The sequence below is a fragment of the Lissotriton helveticus genome, chromosome 1_2 (genome assembly GCF_964261635.1).
Source record: "Lissotriton helveticus chromosome 1_2, aLisHel1.1, whole genome shotgun sequence".
NCBI classification, from domain to species: Eukaryota; Metazoa; Chordata; class Amphibia; order Caudata; family Salamandridae; genus Lissotriton; species Lissotriton helveticus.
The window spans coordinates 57,887,343-57,908,404 of record NC_136058.1 but is presented as its reverse complement, the minus strand read 5'-3'; positions in this window follow the sequence as shown (position 1 = coordinate 57,908,404).

Sequence of the window (21,062 nt, the reverse complement as noted above, 5' to 3'; positions counted from 1 at the left end):
GATGAAATCGCCAAGGGGGCCAGGTGGTCGATAAACTAAAATACCGGAAAAAGTGAAGGTATGGGAAAGTTCAAGGGCAAAGCATAGGCTCTCACAGGCTAATGTGGTAGAGGAGGTGACACAACATGTGTAGATATCTCTATATATGATGGTCAGTCCTCCACCTCTACCTGACTGGCGATCCAGACGTTTGATGGTATAACCCTGCGGAGTGGCCCATACTAATGCTGGGTCATTTTGTAACTGGAGCCATGTCTCGGTTAGAAAGAGGGCCTCGGGGTTAAACTCCTCAATCAATAACGCCAGTTCCGTATGATGTTTGGGCAGGGACCGGCAGTTGAGGAGAAACATATTCTTGTTGTGTGTGGAACAGTGTATGGCTGGGGTCATAAAGGATGAACACCAGTGACATGTTTTACAGGCGGCGTTTATAGTGTTAGGAAGGACCGAATGTAAACAAAGTGGGTCAACTATGGGCCGTAATGAGTGCAGAGAGGAAGCGCTGTAACAAATATGATGTCCTACCATTATGCCGAGCCAGAAGCGAGAAGCGTCTGGACGCGGACTGGCGCAGACTGGCTTCTCTTTGGCGCCTCTTCGGCGCGTTCAAGGCGCTACCGCTGCGCGTAAAAACCACAACCTAAATAGATTAGGAGGTGGGGTGAGACTAGACCGTCACAGGTTAAAAGTTTCACAAAATAAAACAACTAGCAGCAAATGCGTCAGCAGTACACCCGCTTGCGCGACTAAATTCGTAATCAATCTGTCGAGCGCCTGAGTGTTCAGCCCTTTTGTAGTCAGGGAGGTGGGGGGAGACTAGACCGTCATGATCGGTAACATGGCTGCCCAACTCGGAACAAACCGGAAGTGCGAGCGCTGTACCTCCCTCCACGCAATCAGCATGAAATTGCTGCGGTGGACCGGGGAGTAGCGCGCCAGATCAGGTAATAACAATTTTGTACAGTTTTAAAAATGTCACAGGTTAAAAGTTTCACAAAATAAAACAACTAGCAGCAAATGCGTCTGCAGTACACCCGCTTGCGCGACTAAATTCGTAATCAATCTGTCTCCAAGAGGCATGTTGACACGCATAGAAGCCCCGCACCACACACTAGCAGTATCAAACGTCTTCCCGCCCTTTCCCAACTATGATGGACAGCTCATTCAAGGGACCTCGGTGCCTTTTGGCACTGTGGCAAAGTTACAGGCACACATGGTCAGTGGAGACAAATCTTCTGGCCCTACGCAGCTGCAGTGTAGGAAAAGCACTATCATTTACCCAACGAGGTAGCACTTACTGAATTAGCCAGTAGAAAGTACTCCAGTTGAGTAGAGGTATTGCACAAAACGGTGGCATCTTCGTGGATAACTATGCAGGGCAGGATTTATTCTGGCACGAGGCTCCTGTCACAAAAATTAAAGCTCAAGCACTTACAGATATAAATAAAGCAGGTGCCCGAGTTGAAGCTCAAATTCAGTAACGTTTTAATCAGCCCAAAACATTAGTGAGCACGGTCGAGGCTGGGCAAGTGTGCTTTAACCCCATATATGCAAAACAACAGGTGATGGACAGAATGCAGAACAATGCCATACATTCACCCCAGTACAGAGATCTGGGCCTAAATCCATCGTTTTTTTGCTCACCATGCCTTTCCAGTTTGAACCCAGCCATATGCAAATCAGTCTTGACCCTGTGCCCCATGGGAACAGTCCAGCCCGAACTGCTAAGCCAGGTCCTCCCTGGACTGGAAACAAGCATCCAAGGACCGGTTTCGGGCTTTCAGCCCTCTTCAGCCTGGATAGCTTGATTCCAGTGGCATGGAGAGCACGGGACTCACGTCTGAGCATACCCGTCCCACTCGGGGTGACAAATGCAAAACAACAGGTGATGGACAGAATGCAGAACAATGCCATACATTCACCCCAGTACAGAGATCTGGGCCTAAATCCATCGTTTTTTTGCTCACCATGCCTTTCCAGTTTGAACCCAGCCATATGCAAATCAGTCTTGACCCTGTGCCCCATGGGAACAGTCCAGCCCGAACTGCTAAGCCAGGTCCTCCCTGGACTGGAAACAAGCATCCAAAGACCGGTTTCAGGCTTTCAGCCCTCTTCAGCCTGGATAGCTTGATTCCAGTGGCATGGAGAGCACGGGACTCACGTCTGAGCATACCCGTCCCACTTGGGGTGACAAATGCAAAACAACAGGTGATGGACAGAATGCAGAACAATGCCATACATTCACCCCAGTACAGAGATCTGGGCCTAAATCCATCGTTTTTTTGCTCACCATGCCTTTCCAGTTTGAACCCAGCCATATGCAAATCAGTCTTGACCCTGTGCCCCATGGGAACAGTCCAGCCCGAACTGCTGAGCCAGGTCCTCCCTGGACTGGAAACAAGCATCCAAGGACCGGTTTCGGGCTTTCAGCCCTCTTCAGCCTGGATAGCTTGATTCCAGTGGCATGGAGAGCACGGGACTCACGTCTGAGCATACCCGTCCCACTCGGGGTGACAAATGCAAAACAACAGGTGATAGACAGAATGCAGAACAATGCCATACATTCACCCCAGTACAGAGATCTGGGCCTAAATCCATCGTTTTTTTGCTCACCATGCCTTTCCAGTTTGAACCCAGCCATATGCAAATCAGTCTTGACCCTGTGCCCCATGGGAACAGTCCAGCCCGAACTGCTAAGCCAGGTCCTCCCTGGACTGGAAACAAGCATCCAAGGACCGGTTTCGGGCTTTCAGCCCTCTTCAGCCTGGATAGCTTGATTCCAGTGGCATGGAGAGCACGGGACTCACGTCTGAGCATACCCGTCCCACTCGGGGTGACAAATGCAAAACAACAGGTGATGGACAGAATGCAGAACAATGCCATACATTCACCCCAGTACAGAGATCTGGGCCTAAATCCATCGTTTTTTTGCTCACCATGCCTTTCCAGTTTGAACCCAGCCATATGCAAATCAGTCTTGACCCTGTGCCCCATGGGAACAGTCCAGCCCGAACTGCTAAGCCAGGTCCTCCCTGGACTGGAAACAAGCATCCAAGGACCGGTTTCGGGCTTTCAGCCCTCTTCAGCCTGGATAGCTTGATTCCAGTGGCATGGAGAGCACGGGACTCACGTCTGAGCATACCCGTCCCACTCGGGGTGACAAATGCAAAACAACAGGTGATGGACAGAATGCAGAACAATGCCATACATTCACCCCAGTACAGAGATCTGGGCCTAAATCCATCGTTTTTTTGCTCACCATGCCTTTCCAGTTTGAACCACTGGAGTCAAGCTATCCAGGCTGAATGAAGGCTGATAGCCAGAAACCGGTCCTTGGATGCTTGATTCCGGTCTGGGAAAGACATGGCTTGGTAGTTCGGACTGGACTGTTCCCATGAGGCACAGGGTCAGAGCTGATTTGCATATAGCCAGTGTCTAACCCAGGGTGGTGTGGAGTGCAAAAAAACGATGGATTTAGGCCCAGATCCTTGTACTGGGGTGAATGTATGACATTGTTCTACATTCTGTCCATCAACTGTGTTTTTTGCAATTTTCACCCCGAGTGGGCTGGGTATGCTCAGACGTGAGTCCCAGGCTCTCCACACCACTGGAGTCAAGCTATCCAGGCTGAATGAAGGCTGATAGCCAGAAACCGGTCCTTGGATGCTTGATTCCGGTCTGGGAAAGACATGGCTTGGTAGTTCGGACTGGACTGTTCCCATGAGGCACAGGGTCAGAGCTGATTTGCATATAGCCAGTGTCTAACCCAGGGTGGTGTGGAGTGCAAAAAAACGATGGATTTATGCCCAGATCCTTGTACTGGGGTGAATGTATGACATTGTTCTACATTCTGTCCATCAACTGTGTTTTTTGCAATTTTCACCCCGAGTGGGCTGGGTATGCTCAGACGTGAGTCCCAGGCTCTCCACACCACTGGAGTCAAGCTATCCAGGCTGAATGAAGGCTGATAGCCAGAAACCGGTCCTTGGATGCTTGATTCCGGTCTGGGAAAGACATTGCTTGTTAGTTCGGACTGGACTGTTCCCATGAGGCACAGGGTCAGAGCTGATTTGCATATAGCCAGTGTCTAACCCAGGGTGGTGTGGAGTGCAAAAAAACGATGGATTAGGCCCAGATCCTTGTACTGGGGTGAATGTAAGACATTGTTCTACATTCTGTCCATCAACTGTGTTTTTTGCAATTTTCACCCCGAGTGGGCTGGGTATGCTCAGACGTGAGTCCCAGGCTCTCCACACCACTGGAGTCAAGCTATCCAGGCTGAATGAAGGCTGATAGCCAGAAACCGGTCCTTGGATGCTTGATTCCGGTCTGGGAAAGACATGGCTTGGTAGTTCGGACTGGACTGTTCCCATGAGGCACAGGGTCAGAGCTGATTTGCATATAGCCAGTGTCTAACCCAGGGTGGTGTGGAGTGCAAAAAAACGATGTATTTAGGCCCAGATCCTTGTACTGGGGTGAATGTATGACATTGTTCTACATTCTGTCCATCAACTGTGTTTTGTGCAATTTTCACCCCGAGTGGGCTGGGTATGCTCAGACGTGAGTCCCAGGCTCTCCACACCACTGGAGTCAAGCTATCCAGGCTGAATGAAGGCTGATAGCCAGAAACCGGTCCTTGGATGCTTGATTCCGGTCTGGGAAAGACATGGCTTGGTAGTTCGGACTGGACTGTTCCCATGAGGCACAGGGTCAGAGCTGATTTGCATATAGCCAGTGTCTAACCCAGGGTGGTGTGGAGTGCAAAAAAACGATGGATTTAGGCCCAGATCCTTGTACTGGGGTGAATGTATGACATTGTTCTACATTCTGTCCATCAACTGTGTTTTTTGCAATTTTCACAACGAGAGGGCTGGGTATGCTCAGACGTGAGTCCCAGGCTCTCCACACCACTGGAGTCAAGCTATCCAGGCTGAATGAAGGCTGATAGCCAGAAACCGGTCCTTGGATGCTTGATTCCGGTCTGGGAAAGACATGGCTTGGTAGTTCGGACTGGACTGTTCCCATGAGTCACAGGGTCAGAGCTGATTTGCATATAGCCAGTGTCTAACCCAGGGTGGTGTGGAGTGCAAAAAAACGATGGATTTAGGCCCAGATCCTTGTACTGGGGTGAATGTATGACATTGTTCTACATTCTGTCCATCAACTGTGTTTTTTGCAATTTTCACCCCGAGTGGGCTGGGTATGCTCAGACGTGAGTCCCAGGCTCTCCACACCACTGGAGTCAAGCTATCCAGGCTGAATGAAGGCTGATAGCCAGAAACCGGTCCTTGGATGCTTGATTCCGGTCTGGGAAAGACATGGCTTGGTAGTTCGGACTGGACTGTTCCCATGAGGCACAGGGTCAGAGCTGATTTGCATATAGCCAGTGTCTAACCCAGGGTGGTGTGGAGTGCAAAAAAACGATGGATTTAGGCCCAGATCCTTGTACTAGGGTGAATGTATGACATTGTTCTACATTCTGTCCATCAACTGTGTTTTTTGCAATTTTCACCCCGAGTGGGCTGGGTATGCTCAGACGTGAGTCCTAGGCTCTCCACACCACTGGAGTCAAGCTATCCAGGCTGAATGAAGGGTGATAGCCAGAAACCGGTCCTTGGATGCTTGATTCCGGTCTGGGAAAGACATGGCTTGGTAGTTCGGACTGGACTGTTCCCATGAGGCACAGGGTCAGAGCTGATTTGCATATAGCCAGTGTCTAACCCAGGGTGGTGTGGAGTGCAAAAAAACGATGGATTTAGGCCCAGATCCTTGTACTGGGGTGCATGTATGACATTGTTCTACATTCTGTCCATCAACTGTGTTTTTTGCAATTTTCACCCCGAGTGGGCTGGGTATGCTCAGACGTGAGTCCCAGGCTCTCCACACCACTGGAGTCAAGCTATCCAGGCTGAATGAAGGCTGATAGCCAGAAACCGGTCCTTGGATGCTTGATTCAGGTCTGGGAAAGACATGGCTTGGTAGTTCGGACTGGACTGTTCCCATGAGGCACAGGGTCAGAGCTGATTTGCATATAGCCAGTGTCTAACCCAGGGTGGTGTGGAGTGCAAAAAAATGATGGATTTATGCCCAGATCCTTGTACTGGGGTGAATGTATGACATTGTTCTACATTCTGTCCATCAACTGTGTTTTTTGCAATTTTCACCCCGAGTGGGCTGGGTATGCTCAGACGTGAGTCCCAGGCTCTCCACACCACTGGAGTCAAGCTATCCAGGCTGAATGAAGGCTGATACCCAGAAACCGGTCCTTGGATGCTTGATTCCGGTCTGGGAAAGACATTGCTTGGTAGTTCGGACTGGACTGTTCCCATGAGGCACAGGGTCAGAGCTGATTTGCATATAGCCAGTGTCTAACCCAGGGTGGTGTGGAGTGCAAAAAAACGATGGATTAGGCCCAGATCCTTGTACTGGGGTGAATGTAAGACATTGTTCTACATTCTGTCCATCAACTGTGTTTTTTGCAATTTTCACGCCGAGTGGGCTGGGTATGCTCAGACGTGAGTCCCAGGCTCTCCACACCACTGGAGTCAAGCTATCCAGGCTGAATGAAGGCTGATAGCCAGAAACCGGTCCTTGGATGCTTGATTCCGGTCTGGGAAAGACATGGCTTGGTAGTTCGGACTGGACTGTTCCCATGAGGCACAGGGTCAGAGCTGATTTGCATATAGCCAGTGTCTAACCCAGGGTGGTGTGGAGTGCAAAAAAACGATGGATTTAGGCCCAGATCCTTGTACTGGGGTGAATGTATGACATTGTTCTACATTCTGTCCATCAACTGTGTTTTTTGCAATTTTCACCCCGAGTGGGCTGGGTATGCTCAGACGTGAGTCCCAGGCTCTCCACACCACTGGAGTCAAGCTATCCAGGCTGAATGAAGGCTGATAGCCAGAAACCGGTCCTTGGATGCTTGATTCCGGTCTGGGAAAGACATGGCTTGGTAGTTCGGACTGGACTGTTCCCATGAGGCACAGGGTCAGAGCTGATTTGCATATAGCCAGTGTCTAACCCAGGGTGGTGTGGAGTGCAAAAAAACGATGGATTTAGGCCCAGATCCTTGTACTGGGGTGAATGTATGACATTGTTCTACATTCTGTCCATCAACTGTGTTTTTTGCAATTTTCACAACGAGAGGGCTGGGTATGCTCAGACGTGAGTCCCAGGCTCTCCACACCACTGGAGTCAAGCTATCCAGGCTGAATGAAGGCTGATAGCCAGAAACCGGTCCTTGGATGCTTGATTCCGGTCTGGGAAAGACATGGCTTGGTAGTTCGGACTGGACTGTTCCCATGAGTCACAGGGTCAGAGCTGATTTGCATATAGCCAGTGTCTAACCCAGGGTGGTGTGGAGTGCAAAAAAACGATGGATTTAGGCCCAGATCCTTGTACTGGGGTGAATGTATGACATTGTTCTACATTCTGTCCATCAACTGTGTTTTTTGCAATTTTCACCCCGAGTGGGCTGGGTATGCTCAGACGTGAGTCCCAGGCTCTCCACACCACTGGAGTCAAGCTATCCAGGCTGAATGAAGGCTGATAGCCAGAAACCGGTCCTTGGATGCTTGATTCCGGTCTGGGAAAGACATGGCTTGGTAGTTCGGACTGGACTGTTCCCATGAGGCACAGGGTCAGAGCTGATTTGCATATAGCCAGTGTCTAACCCAGGGTGGTGTGGAGTGCAAAAAAACGATGGATTTAGGCCCAGATCCTTGTACTGGGGTGAATGTATGACATTGTTCTACATTCTGTCCATCAACTGTGTTTTTTGCAATTTTCACCCCGAGTGGGCTGGGTATGCTCAGACGTGAGTCCTAGGCTCTCCACACCACTGGAGTCAAGCTATCCAGGCTGAATGAAGGGTGATAGCCAGAAACCGGTCCTTGGATGCTTGATTCCGGTCTGGGAAAGACATGGCTTGGTAGTTCGGACTGGACTGTTCCCATGAGGCACAGGGTCAGAGCTGATTTGCATATAGCCAGTGTCTAACCCAGGGTGGTGTGGAGTGCAAAAAAACGATTGATTTAGGCCCAGATCCTTGTACTGGGGTGAATGTATGACATTGTTCTACATTCTGTCCATCAACTGTGTTTTTTGCAATTTTCACCCCGAGTGGGCTGGGTATGCTCAGACGTGAGTCCCAGGCTCTCCACACCACTGGAGTCAAGCTATCCAGGCTGAATGAAGGCTGATAGCCAGAAACCGGTCCTTGAATGCTTGATTCCGGTCTGGGAAAGACATGGCTTGGTAGTTCGGACTGGACTGTTCCCATGAGGCACAGGGTCAGAGCTGATTTGCATATAGCCAGTGTCTAACCCAGGGTGGTGTGGAGTGCAAAAAAATGATGGATTTAGGCCCAGATCCTTGTACTGGGGTGAATGTATGACATTGTTCTACATTCTGTCCATCAACTGTGTTTTTTGCAATTTTCACCCCGAGTGGGCTGGGTATGCTCAGACGTGAGTCCCAGGCTCTCCACACCACTGGAGTCAAGCTATCCAGGCTGAATGAAGGCTGATAGCCAGAAACCGGTCCTTGGATGCTTGATTCCGGTCTGGGAAAGACATGGCTTGGTAGTTCGGACTGGACTGTTCCCATGAGGCACAGGGTCAGAGCTGATTTGCATATAGCCAGTGTCTAACCCAGGGTAGTGTGGAGTGCAAAAAAACCATGGATTTAGGCCCAGATCCTTGTACTGGGGTGAATGTATGTATTTACATCTACTCAACTGGAGTCCTTTATACTGGCTAATCAGTAAGTGCTACCTCGCTGGGTAAATGTATAGTGCTTTTCCTACACTACAGCTGCAGTGTAGGAAAAGCACTATCATTTACCCAACGAGGTAGCACTTACTGAATTAGCCAGTAGAAAGTACTCCAGTTGAGTAGAGGTATTGCACAAAACGTTTGCATCTTCGTGAAGAACTATGCAGGGCAGGATTCATTCTGGCACGAGGCTCCTGTCACAAAAATTAAACCTCAACATCAAGCACTTACAGATATAAATAAGGCAGGTGCCCGAGTTGAAGCTCAAATTCAGTAACATTTTAAACAGCCCAAAAGCATTAGTGAGCACGGTCGAGGCTGGGCAAGTGTGCTTTAACCCCATATCTGCCGTCGAAAATTAGCTGTAATACCCAAGGGAGGTCTTTGCATCCCTGAGTTGCTCGAGCGCAATCCCCGTTCCTGTGACCAGGAGGCTGCTTTCTTCTCACCTGCTGTCCTGCTCGCTCTCTGACCCTTTATACACAAGAGGCATGTGAAAACGCATAGAAGCCCCGCACCACACACTAGCGGTATCAAACGTCTTCCCGCCCTTTCCCAATCCCAGCTATGATGGACAGCTCACTCAAGGGACCTCGGCCCATTTTGGCGTGGTGGCAAGTTACAGGCACACATGGTCAGTGGAGAAAAATCTCCTGGCCCTTTACGCAGCTGCAGTGTAGGAAAAGCACTATAATTTACCCAACGAGGTAGCACTTACTTGTTAGCCAGTAGAAAGTACTCCAGTTGAGTAGAGGTATTGCACAAAACGGTGGCATCTTTGTGGATAACTATGCAGGGCAGGATTCATTCTGGCACGAGGTTCCTGTCACAAAAATTGAACCTCAACAGCAAGCACTTACAGATATAAATAAAGTAGGTGCCCGAGTTGAAACTCAAATTCAGTAACGTTTTAATCAGCCCAAAACATTAGTGAGCATGGTCAAGGCTGGGCAAGTGTGCTTTAACCCCATATCTGCCGTCGAGAATTTGCTGTAATACTCGAGGGAGGTCTTTGAATCCATGAGTTTCTCGAGCGCAATCCCCGTGTAGTTCCTGTGACCAGGAGGCTGCTTTCTCCTCACCTGCTGCCCTGCTCGCTCTCTGACCCTTTATACACAAGAGGCATGTTGAGACGCATAGAAGCCCCGCACCACACACTAGCAGTATCAAACGTCTTCCTGCCCTTTCCCAACTATGATGGACAGCTCACTCAAGGGAACTCGGCGCCTTTTTGCGCGGTGGCAAAGTTACAGTGGAGACAAATCTTCTGGCCCTTTACGCAGCTGTAGTGTAGGAAAAGCACTATACATTTACCCAGCGAGGTAGCACTTACTGATTAGCCAGTAGAAAGGACTCCAGTTGAGTAGATGTAAATCGCAAAAATTCCATGATTTCTCCGGAAAATCTGCGAATTTGCTGACTTTTTTGCGATTTCACACGAATTCGCGGACCGCAGATCCGCAAAATTCACCCATACTTAGTGCACAGCAGTACCGCCCGAGATATGCTGCAAAATCATTGCTACCTGTGCCATGCTACACAACCTGGCCACAAAGAAGGAAACCCCAGTTGAAATCACCGATTCAGGCTCTGAGGAATGTCCACGGCCACTGCACAGCACTGCAGGTGTTGTAGGAGTGGCAGATGGGAGACACAGACGTGCTGAGATCACACGTAACTATTTCTAAGTAAGTAAGGACACAAAGCGGTTAATGACAATTGTTTAACAGTATTTTATTGTCCTTATATCAGGCAATATGAATGCATACTGCCTCACCATTTTGGATTATGTGTGCCTTGTGTAGCCCAGCGTGGCATTACCACACTGCATGCACACTGTCATCTACTCACACTGGGTCACATGGGTTACCTCACCCATCAGCGACTGTCAGCTGCAGTGTGGACTCATGTCCTGCAGCCACGCACAACAGTGCTTCGCTCACCTTGCACACTTCCCTCCCATGAGGACTATTCTTCTGCTGGCCCTTGCCTTGCGCTATGCCATCTGGGCTCAGCAACGGGTGAAGTAATGCTGCTGCGGCTGGTGACCTCCTCACTGTCTCCACCATCTCCAGACCCTGCGGCAGCTATGTTGTCTGTCTGGATCAGTTCAATCGCAGTGGTGACCTGCACCAACCCCCTAGCTACATCCTGGCTGTGGTGGGCCATTTCCAACTGCATGGCCACTGTGCGTCTGCTCAGCACAGATGTGGCATTGCATAGGCTGTTGACCGCCTTTGTGTATCCCTCAATGCACTGTTTTTCACTGCGCCTTGTGCCACGTTCCCTGTTCAATTTGCTGCACAACTGCCTTACTGCCTCAGTCATGTCCCGTATGCCCTCAGCGACAGTGTTGTTCAGTCCATTGATGCCCTCCTTAATGTCCCTCATGTTCCTGTTCATGGACACCATCTGACGTTGCATTAATCACATTGTCTTCCCTTGCCGCTGCACCTTCACCATGGTGCCTTCACGACCTGCGAAGACACTGGATTCACCACCCTGCTCAGACGGACTGTGTGCCCTTCCTCTGCGTCGGAGACCACTGGTGTGGCTACGCTGCATGGGTGACAGTGTTTCAGGGGACTGTGCTGGCTCTTCGGGCATGGTCTGTGGAGCTCCCATGCTCTCCTCCTCTACCCCCTCCATCTCCTGTAGGCTTCCCACTGTGTACCTCCTAGGTCTGGGTGGTGGTGGTGGTGTGACATACATGGGTGTCTGGTGTTGCCCAGGTGCTTCATGTGTCTCTCTCTCTTCTGTCTAGGGTGCAGGTTCAACTGTGGATACAGAATGTCCATTTACTGACTTGCCTTGTAGCATTTGTGTTACATTACATTTCTTGAGTTGCTATTCACACTAACAGTCCTTTGCTTGGTAATTTACTGATGTGGGGCTCCTGCAATTGTGTTCACAATTGTCAATGATATGCTATATGGATTTTTGGACTACATCTCCCATGATGCATTGCTGGATGTTTGCAAAATATGGACTAGAGTGGAATTCTGACTGGCTCATGGGGGATTGGGGGGTTCAGGTCATGCTGTGCATTCATCTTACCTTGTCTGGTGTTGTCGCGGGCTGAGCTATCCAATCAATCAATCAATCGATCCATCAATCATATAATTTGTAAAGCGCACTACTCACCCATGAGGGTCTCAAGGCGCTGGGGTGGGGAATGCTGCTACTGCTCGAAAAGCCAGGTCTTGAGGAGTTTTCTGAAGGTCAGCAGGTCCTGGATCTGCCGTAGGTGGATGGGGAGGGTGTTCCAGGTCTTGGCGGTGAGGTGGGAGAACGATCTGCCACCGGAGGTTGCTCTTCGGAAGCGGGGGACTGTGGCGAGGGCAAGGACGGCGAAGCAGAGCTGGCGGGTGGGGGTGTAGAAGCTGAGTCATCTGTTGAGGTACGTTGGTCTGGTGTTGTGGAGTGCCTTGTGTGTGTGGGTGAGGAATTTGAAGGTTATCCTCTTGTTGACCGGGAGCCAGTGCAGGTTTCTCAGGTGGGGTGTGATGTGCCTGCCGCAAGGGATGTCGAGAATCAGGCGTGCAGAGGCGTTCTGGATGCATTGGAGCCGTCTCAGGAGTTTGGCTAAGGCTCCTGCATAGAGGGCGTTTCCGTAGTCCAACCTTCTGCTGACGAGGGCCTGGGAGACCGTTCTTCTTGTTTCAGCAGAGATCCACTTGTAGATCCGGCGGAGCATGCAGAGGGTGTTGAAGCAGGAGGAGGAGCCGGTGTTGACTTGTTTAGTCATGGAGAGGGTGGAGTCGAGGATGACTTCTAGGTTGCGTGCGTGGTCGGTGGGTGTTGGAGCGGTTCCCAGTGCGGTCGGCCACCGTGAGTCATACCAGGCCAAAGGGGTGGATCCGAGGATGAGGACCTCTGTCTTGTCCGAGTTCAGCTTAAGTCGGCTGTTCCTCATCCATTCAGCGATGGCCTTCGTTCCTTTGTGACGGTTAGTTTTGGCGTGTGGGGGTTCTTGGAGAGGGAGAGGATCAGCTGGGTGTCATCGGCGTAGGAGATGATGTTGAGGTTGTGCCGACGGGCTACGTGGGCAAGCGGTGCCATGTAGATGTCAAACAGAATTGGGCTTAGGGAGGAGCCCTGGGGTACGTCGCAGATGATCTCGGTGGCTTCGGAGCGGAACGGGGGAAGGAGGACGCTCTGTGTTCTGCCGGAGAGGAAGGAGATGGTCCAGTTCAGGGCCTTCTCTTGGATCCCGGCATTGTGGAGGCGTGTTCGTAGTGTGTGGTGGCAGACCGTGTCAATCAATCAATCAATCAACAAATTTATTAAGTGCACTACTCACCCGGAAGGGTCTCAAGGCGCTGAGGGGGGTGGGTGCGGTGGTTGTGATGAGTTACTGTTCAAAAAGCCATTTCTTGAGGAGTTTTCTGAAGGTCAGGGGGTCCTGGGTCATGCGTAGTTCTAGGTCTTGGAGGCAAGGAAGGAGAAGGATCTCCCTCCGGAGGTGGTGCGACGGATGCGGGAGACTGTGGCGAGGGCGAGGTCAGCCAAACGGAGGAGACGAGTGGGTGTGTGGAAGTTCACTCTTTCGTTGAGGTAGACTGGTCCAGTGTTGTGGAGGGATTTGTGGGCGTGGATGTGGATTTTGAAGGAGATCCTTTTGCTGATGGGTAGCCAGTGAAGAAGTCTGAGGTGGGCGGAGATGTGTTCATGGCGTGGGAGGTTGAGGATGAGCCAGGCTGCTGCGTTCCAGATCCGCTGGAGTTTCTGTTGGAGCTTGACTGTTGTGCCAGCATACAGGGCATTTCCGTAGTCTAGTCTGCTGCTGATGAGTGCATGGGTGACGGTTTTCCTGGTTTCTATGGGGATCTATTGGAAGGTTTTACGCAGCATGCGGAGGGTTTTGAAACATGAGGAAGTTATAGAGTTGATTTGCTGGGTCATGGAGAGAGAGGAGTCTAGGATGATGCCGAGGTTGCGTGCGTGGGTGGATGGTGATGGGGGTGTTCATAGGGCGGTGGGCCGCCAGGAGTCGACCCATATTGTCCTGTTGGGTCCGAAGATGATGATTTCGGTTTTGTTGGAGTTGAGTTTGAGGTGGCTTGCTGTCATTCAGTTGGCGGTGGCGAGGAGTCCGGCGTGGAGGTTTGTCTTGGCGGTGGTGGGGTTCTTGGTGAGGGAGATGACGAACTGGGTGTTGTCTGCGTAGGCTATAGGATATAGGGTGTCGAAGGCGGCAGACATGTCCAGAAGGATGAGGGCTGCTGTTTCTCTGTTGTCCAGCAGGGATTTGATGTCATCTGTGGGGGCAATGAGGGCAGTCTCGGTGCTGTGGTTGCTTTGGAACCCAGACTGGGAGGGGTCCAGGAAGTTGTTCTCCTCGAGGTAGCGGGTCAGTTGTTCGCTGACGGTCTTCTCGATGACCTTTGCTGGGAACGGGAGCAGGGAGATGGGCCGGAAGTCCTTGAGGTCCTTGGGGTCCGCCTTGGGTTTCTTGAGTAAGATGTTGATCTCGGCTTACTTCCAGCTATCCGGGAAGGTTGCTGTCTCGAAGGAGGTGTTGATGACTTTCCAGAGATGGGGTGCGATGGATGTGCTGGCTTTGTTGAAGATGTGGTTTGTGCATGGGTCTGATGGAGATCTGGAGTTGATGGTGTTCATGGTCTTGATGATGTCGTCATTGTTGATGTTGGTCCAGGAGAGCAGACGGTTGGTTGGGATGGTGGTCTTGGGGGCGGAGGTCTCAGTGGTTGTCGGGGCGGTCGTGGCGTTGAAGCTGTTGTGGATATCTGCGATCTTGCGATGGAAGAAGGTGGCCAGCAAGTCGCACAGGTCTTGCGAGGGTGAGACGTCGTTGGTGTTGGAGCTGGGGTTGAAGAGTTCCTTCACTATGTTGAAGAGCTCTTTGCTGCTGTGCGCGTTGTTGTCTAGGCGGTTTTTGAAGGAGGCCCTTTCGGCGGATCTGATGAGGTGATGGGTTTCTGCTGTTGATGTTCTTGTGGGCTGCTTGGCTGTCCGGTGTTCGTTCACAGAGCCAGATCTTCTCCAGCTTTCGGCAGGTTTGCTTGGAGGCCCGGAGGTCTTCAGTGAACCAGCTGGCTTTCTTGTTGGTGTGACTGTTGGAGGGTTTCTTGATCGTGGTGAGGGTGTTGGCGCTGTCATTGATCCACTGTCTGAGGTTGGGGTGGTGGGGTCGGCGGGTGGGCTCTGGGCGAGGGTGATGGTTAGCTGGTCTTCAGTGACTTTGCTCCAGCCGCGGCGAGGCATCTGTTGGGTGCGGTGGTGCATGGTGGGTTTCTTGAAGGTGAAACGGATGCAGCGATGGTCAGTCCAGTGGAGTTTGGTGGTGTGGTTGAAGGAGACCTGGGGGCTTGCGGAGAAGATGGAGTCAAGCGTGTGACCGGCGGAGTGGGTGGGTGTTGTGACGAGTTGTCTGAGTCCGAGGTTGGCTAGGTTGTCAATCAGGGTGGTGGAGTTGGTTTTGTTGTTGTTCTCGAGGTGGAAGTTCAGGTCCCCGAGGAGGATGTAGTCTGTGGAGGTGAGGGCGTGTGTGCTGACGAAGTCGGCGATGGAGTCGCTGAAGTGTGGTCGGGATCCGGGGGGTCTGTAGACGAGGGTTCCTCTGAGGGTGGTGTTGGAGTCGGTGTGGATCAGGAAGTGCAGGTGTTCGGCAGTGCTGAGGGTGTTGTTGGTGTTGGTCGAGACTCTGAGAGTGTTCTTGTGGACGATGGCGATTCCTCCTCCTGCTCCATTGGTGTGGTTCCTGCGGGTGATCTTGTAGCCTTTCGGGACGGCTATGGCTATGTTGGGTACCGAGGCGGGGTTCAGCCATGTCTCCGTCAGGAAGGCGACGTCTGGAGAGGTTGAATCGAGTAGGTCCCAGAGTTCAAAGGCGTGTTTGCGGCCGGAGCGGGTGTTGAGAAGGATGCATCTGAGGTGGTTGGGTTCTTTCCTGGTCAGCAGCATGGTGGGCCGGATGCTTGCGAAGCTGCAGTTACGGCAGGTGAAAGCTCTGTGGGTGCGCTTCGGGGCAGCCAGGAAGCAGGTGTGTGATCGTCCGGTGTTGGGTGCGTGGAGGGTTCTGGCATTGTAGTGATGTCAGGCATCATGGCGTTCGCTGGGTCATGGGGTCCTGGTGCTGGGCGGGGTCCAGGCACGGATGGGCGCAGGCGGCCTTGCCTTAGGCACGCATTCGGCGTGCCAGCGGTGCGCCCGCTGGGCACAGCCGCTGTGCAGCTTCCATATGAGGGGATGTGGGAGGGAGGAGCAGCTGGGAGGCGGGAGGAGGGAGGAAAATGGGATTGCAGGGGGCGGGCCACAGGGATGCAGAGGCAGGGAAAATGGGCAGGGCCGGGGGAGAACTGGGCACAGGAACAAAAAACAAGTTTAGGCAAGAAAACGAGTACAGGCACAGAGGAATAAAACACATATGTCAAAGACACAACAGATTTCCTTAAAAAGCTTCGCACAGTTGAATATTTGGTCAAAGAAGAGTGGCTATTATGTACAATTGATGTGACAGCTCTTTATACCTCAATAGCGCACACACAAGGAATGGATGCTGTAGAATGGGCATTATTGAAGATGGAGACAACACAAGAACACAACATTTTTTTGTTACAGCTTTTGTTTTTCTGTTTACACAATAGTTACTTCCAGTGGAAGGAAGATTACTTTGGACAGCTGACAGGGACCTGCATGGGCTTTTCTGGGGCACCTGCCTACGCGAATATTTATATGGCGAAATTTGAGAGTTATTATATTCTCACACAAAAGGAATGGACACAAGGCTTAGCACAATATTGCCGATATATCGACGATATTTTCTTGATATGGACTCGTCCTAAGGAGACGTTAATCCAACTTATTGATCAACTCAACAACAGAGACCCAAGAATAAAATTCACTTTTTCCATTAGCCAAGATGAAATTCATTATCTGGATGTTCTGATCAAGAAAGAGCAAAACAAATTAAGCACTGACATTTTTACTAAACCCACTGATCGTAATAGTACACTGATGCATTCAAGCTTTCATCCGAGAAGTCTGGTGGAAAATCTCCCGTACTCACAATTCATCAGGATCAAAAGAATATGTTCCGATCCATGTGTTGCAGAACAAAAAATTGAAGAATTCAAGGAGAAATTTGTCAACAGGGGTTACCCTGAAACCATATTACAGAGAAATATGGCCAGAATACATATGAAGGAAAGGGATGAACTATTTGAGAAGAGACCTGTGAAATTTTCAAACACCCCGACTTTTGTTTCTAAATTTTCTAATAAGTCCGTTCAAATCAAGAAAATTATAAAGAAAAGATGGGAACTGTTGGTTAATGAATCTGAGTTCAATGGCATCTTTCAAGAACTACCCACTTTTGCATACACTAGGGACAGAAATTTGCAGGAACTGATACAGAGTGGGTCTACTAAAGTCAAAAACGTTCAATACAAAGGCACTCAAAAATGTTATAACTGCATACATTGCAATAACATAATTACTGGTAAAATCCTTACACATCCCAGTACAGGCGCTAAGATTAAACTGCGGCACACATCGGACTGCAATACCACCAATATAATCTACAGTTTAAAATGCCCGTGTGGCAAAGCTTATGTAGGCAAAACAGAGAGAAAATTCAAATTAAGATTAACAGAGCACAAGAGCACTATAAGGCTAAAGAATTCAACATCAGGTGTGGCTACCCACTGGGCAGAAGAGAATCATACCATAGCTCAATTACGAGCACAAATAGTGGAGGTGGTAACAAAAGCAGATGGTGTGGATAATACTCAAAAACCTCTGCAGCGAGAAGTGTTTTGGATTGAGTTTCTAGAAACCATGCAGCCAAAAGGTCTTAATGACAAAATTGATGAGTTGTTTTCTGTGAATTACTACAGTATAGCGATAATGGAGGAGGAACTACATGTGGAAAAGAAATAAATGTAAAACACTATAACAGCATAAGCATGTAGCAATGGTACTGTTAGTCATATATAGTGAGTTCATTTAGGCTATTTGTCTTTTTATCCATATACAACTCCATACTTGAGAAAGAGACAGCATGATATGTGGTATAATAGTATATTGATCAGTGTATTTTTCTGATGTATATTGTTCTTAGCAAAGCCTACAAGATTCACTGTTTTTTAAAATAACGCGTTGATAAATATGTGTAAGTTCGACTGGATAATGAACATATTGTGCATTACGATATATGTATAGGACCACATGATGAAAGAACTTTGTGAACATGTGTTATACAATAGTCAAGCTTATGTTATTAACATCGATATAAAAACGCACTGATGTTAGTGTAAGGATATAGATATTACACCTTACCTTCGATAAATCCTACTCTACTGGGGATTTAAAAATGCTCAAACGGAAGTTTCTATCGGGTAAAATACATAGAGATAGGGTATTATGTCGTCTTTTACGATAAAACTACACATCCCAGAATCCCATAGTCATATAACAACTATCCGGGTAAATAGGGGCTGACATCTTTGGCGCCTAAAACAATTAGGACGGCAGTCAGTCGGTGACCTACACGTCGGACGGATGAGTTCCGCCGCTAACGAAACTGTCTAAGTAAGTGAGGATATCATTCAATAAGACAACAAGTCTAATGTAATACTTGCAACCTTAGGTAGTTATAGAAGTATTTGTTCTCTTTTTGTTTAGCACGGTTAAGAACATGAACTAACTGAATGCTCCACACGCTAATACGAGAGTCTGCCGAAGGAGAGCGGAATATACGGTTGAGATTCGCCTTAAGCGACATTTCGCGTAAGTGTTACCAGTTTGTATCAAGGTATATAAGATAATAATTATCACGTATAGATGGCGAGTAACACGTATATTTATTTATTTAATTTATCAAATTCAGCACATGTAGAAAACCGACCTGATTTCACGTCTTCTGGTATGATTCCCGAAGCGGATTGATAAACATCACTTCGTTGAAGTGATACGATAGCACTCAAGTAAGTGCACACTATACGAGATACCCCACCCTTCTTTCAGCATTTGAATTAAATTAGAATGTGAAAATATTTTCATGTTTACTTTAGAGCACGTCAACATTAAGAACTAATATACCGGGCTCCTGCAGTATATTCGCTGCGAGGTTGCAACACGAGACGTATCCCCTTCATTAGAGTAAGTGACCACTCCAAAGCCAGTTAACGTTTAGATGAATAACGTGGTAACATAAACTTTAGAGAGTTTCATTCATCAAGTTTCAGGGTGAGGAGTGACGTTAGGGTATCCATCCTGTGAAACAACGAAATTAGGAAGGGTTCTCACTCGCATGTCAGAGGTTCGTGTGAACCAATGAGGTTATTATGTAGGCAGTCATTGTTAGACCAGCACACAGCATAATACGATTCAATGGAATACTGCGAATCATTTGTCTACTTTTGTATACATGGTCGGAAAGTGTGTACCAATTGTTTAATGTGTGTTAGACAGACACCGGAAGCATCAATGTATTTTTGGGCAGGTAGTTTGCCATAGGATAATTCACAATGAAGGAAAATGTATGTGATAATTTAAACTAGCGTAGTATGAACTGACACAGTGTTAATAGAGAATCTGAGGCACAGTGTTATTACAAGTGAAGGGTTCATAAATGCATTGTTAGATCCTAAGAAGTAATAGAATTTAAGAATTGTAAACATTAATGGTTGTGATATGCGTTTAGTAATTGGAATTTTTTAATTTGCAGAATACAGCCCCTGAGGAAGGAACCACGGTTCCGAAATGCATTGGGCCAGCAACCAACTGTGATTCATGAGATAAATAATGAAGTTAGATTACTTAATGAAGAAATGTATATGAGTGTATATAAGATGGAAACTTATTGTAATACAGGAATTGTAATTGTATGTTGATCAACTGAGAATCAGTATGAATACAAGTTACATGACTATAAGTTGATAAAAGATAATCAAGTAAACAACAGAACAAACAAAAGTAAAGTGTGTGGTATATTCAATTTAAGTATGATTTGAAATTGGAATTCATTTTGCATTAAAAATTGTGGACAGTTAGTTCATTAGGAACAGTGCACACTTGAGCAGGTTTTATCTGTTCCGGGTTCTACAAGAAAGCAAGTTAGGCACAGGGGAAAAAAACAAGGTTAGGCAAAAACAATGCAGGCAGAGCCGTGCAGCAGCGTGGTGAGCGACCTGACTGCGAGCAGGGTCAGAGGTCTCCTATGCCACTGATGGTCTCAGGCAGGAGGGTGGACTCCACCAAATCATCCAGGGTTGTGGTTGCAGGTGCTGTGGATGGTCTGCCACCTTTCTTCTTTGCTTGTTTCAGCCTGTCTGCTACCCTCTCCTTCGCCCTTTCGCGCAAGTCATAGCAGCGCTTCTTCAGGTCGTCGATGGAGCGCTGGGTGACACCAATGGCATTGATGTTGCCTTGTATTTCCAGCTAGAGCTTTCTCTTCTGGGACTCAGTGAAATGCAAAGATTTCTTTCCAAACAACTGGCCTTGTGTCTTCACCACCTCTTCAATTAGGACCTCCAACTCCTTTTTGCTAAATTTGTGCTTCCTTTTCCTTTCAGCAGGCTCATTTCCCTACTCCTGGGTGTCCATCCTCTAATTTGGTGTCTGCCTGAACACTCCTGTGCAGCTCCTGGGTGTTTGCTCCTGCTCTCTGCCTCTCCCCAGCCTCAGGCACTGAGAAACAGCATGGGTGTGGCCACTTCCTGTGTGTGATGTCATCAGGGTGCACCTGAATGACAGATTCACTAATTTGCGATTTTTAAAAATTTGTGATTTAGCAGATTCTGAATCGGTAATACCGATTCGGTATGGGGGGGTGTGAGTTTTAAGGAATCGCAAACTTTTAGCGATTTTTTATCTACATCCCGGTTTGCGAAATCTTATTAGCGATTCCGTAAAGAACTCGCAAAGTTCTTTTTTTCTTCATCTACCCCTAGATATCCAGACAGCTGTTTTTGGATATTCATATGACTTAAAAGCCGACTCACTGCAAAAAAAACCCAAAAAACTTTACATTGTGACTCTAATTGCCAGATCCATAAATCTTCAAAGATGGCGGTCTGAGGAAGTTCCTACTTTTCAACATTTAAAGTCCAAAATAAATAGGGTTAAGGAGATGGAAAAAAGATATGCATTAAGATCTGGGCCATATAGGACATTTCTTAAATTGTGGCAAATATTTGGCTATGGTGGGGTTTTATGTTGCATTGTATAGATGAATATAAGGAATTTAAAAGTTTGAAAGGTAACTATCTGACTGATAAAATTGATCCTAATCTGTCGGTATGTTCTGAATTTTAAAAA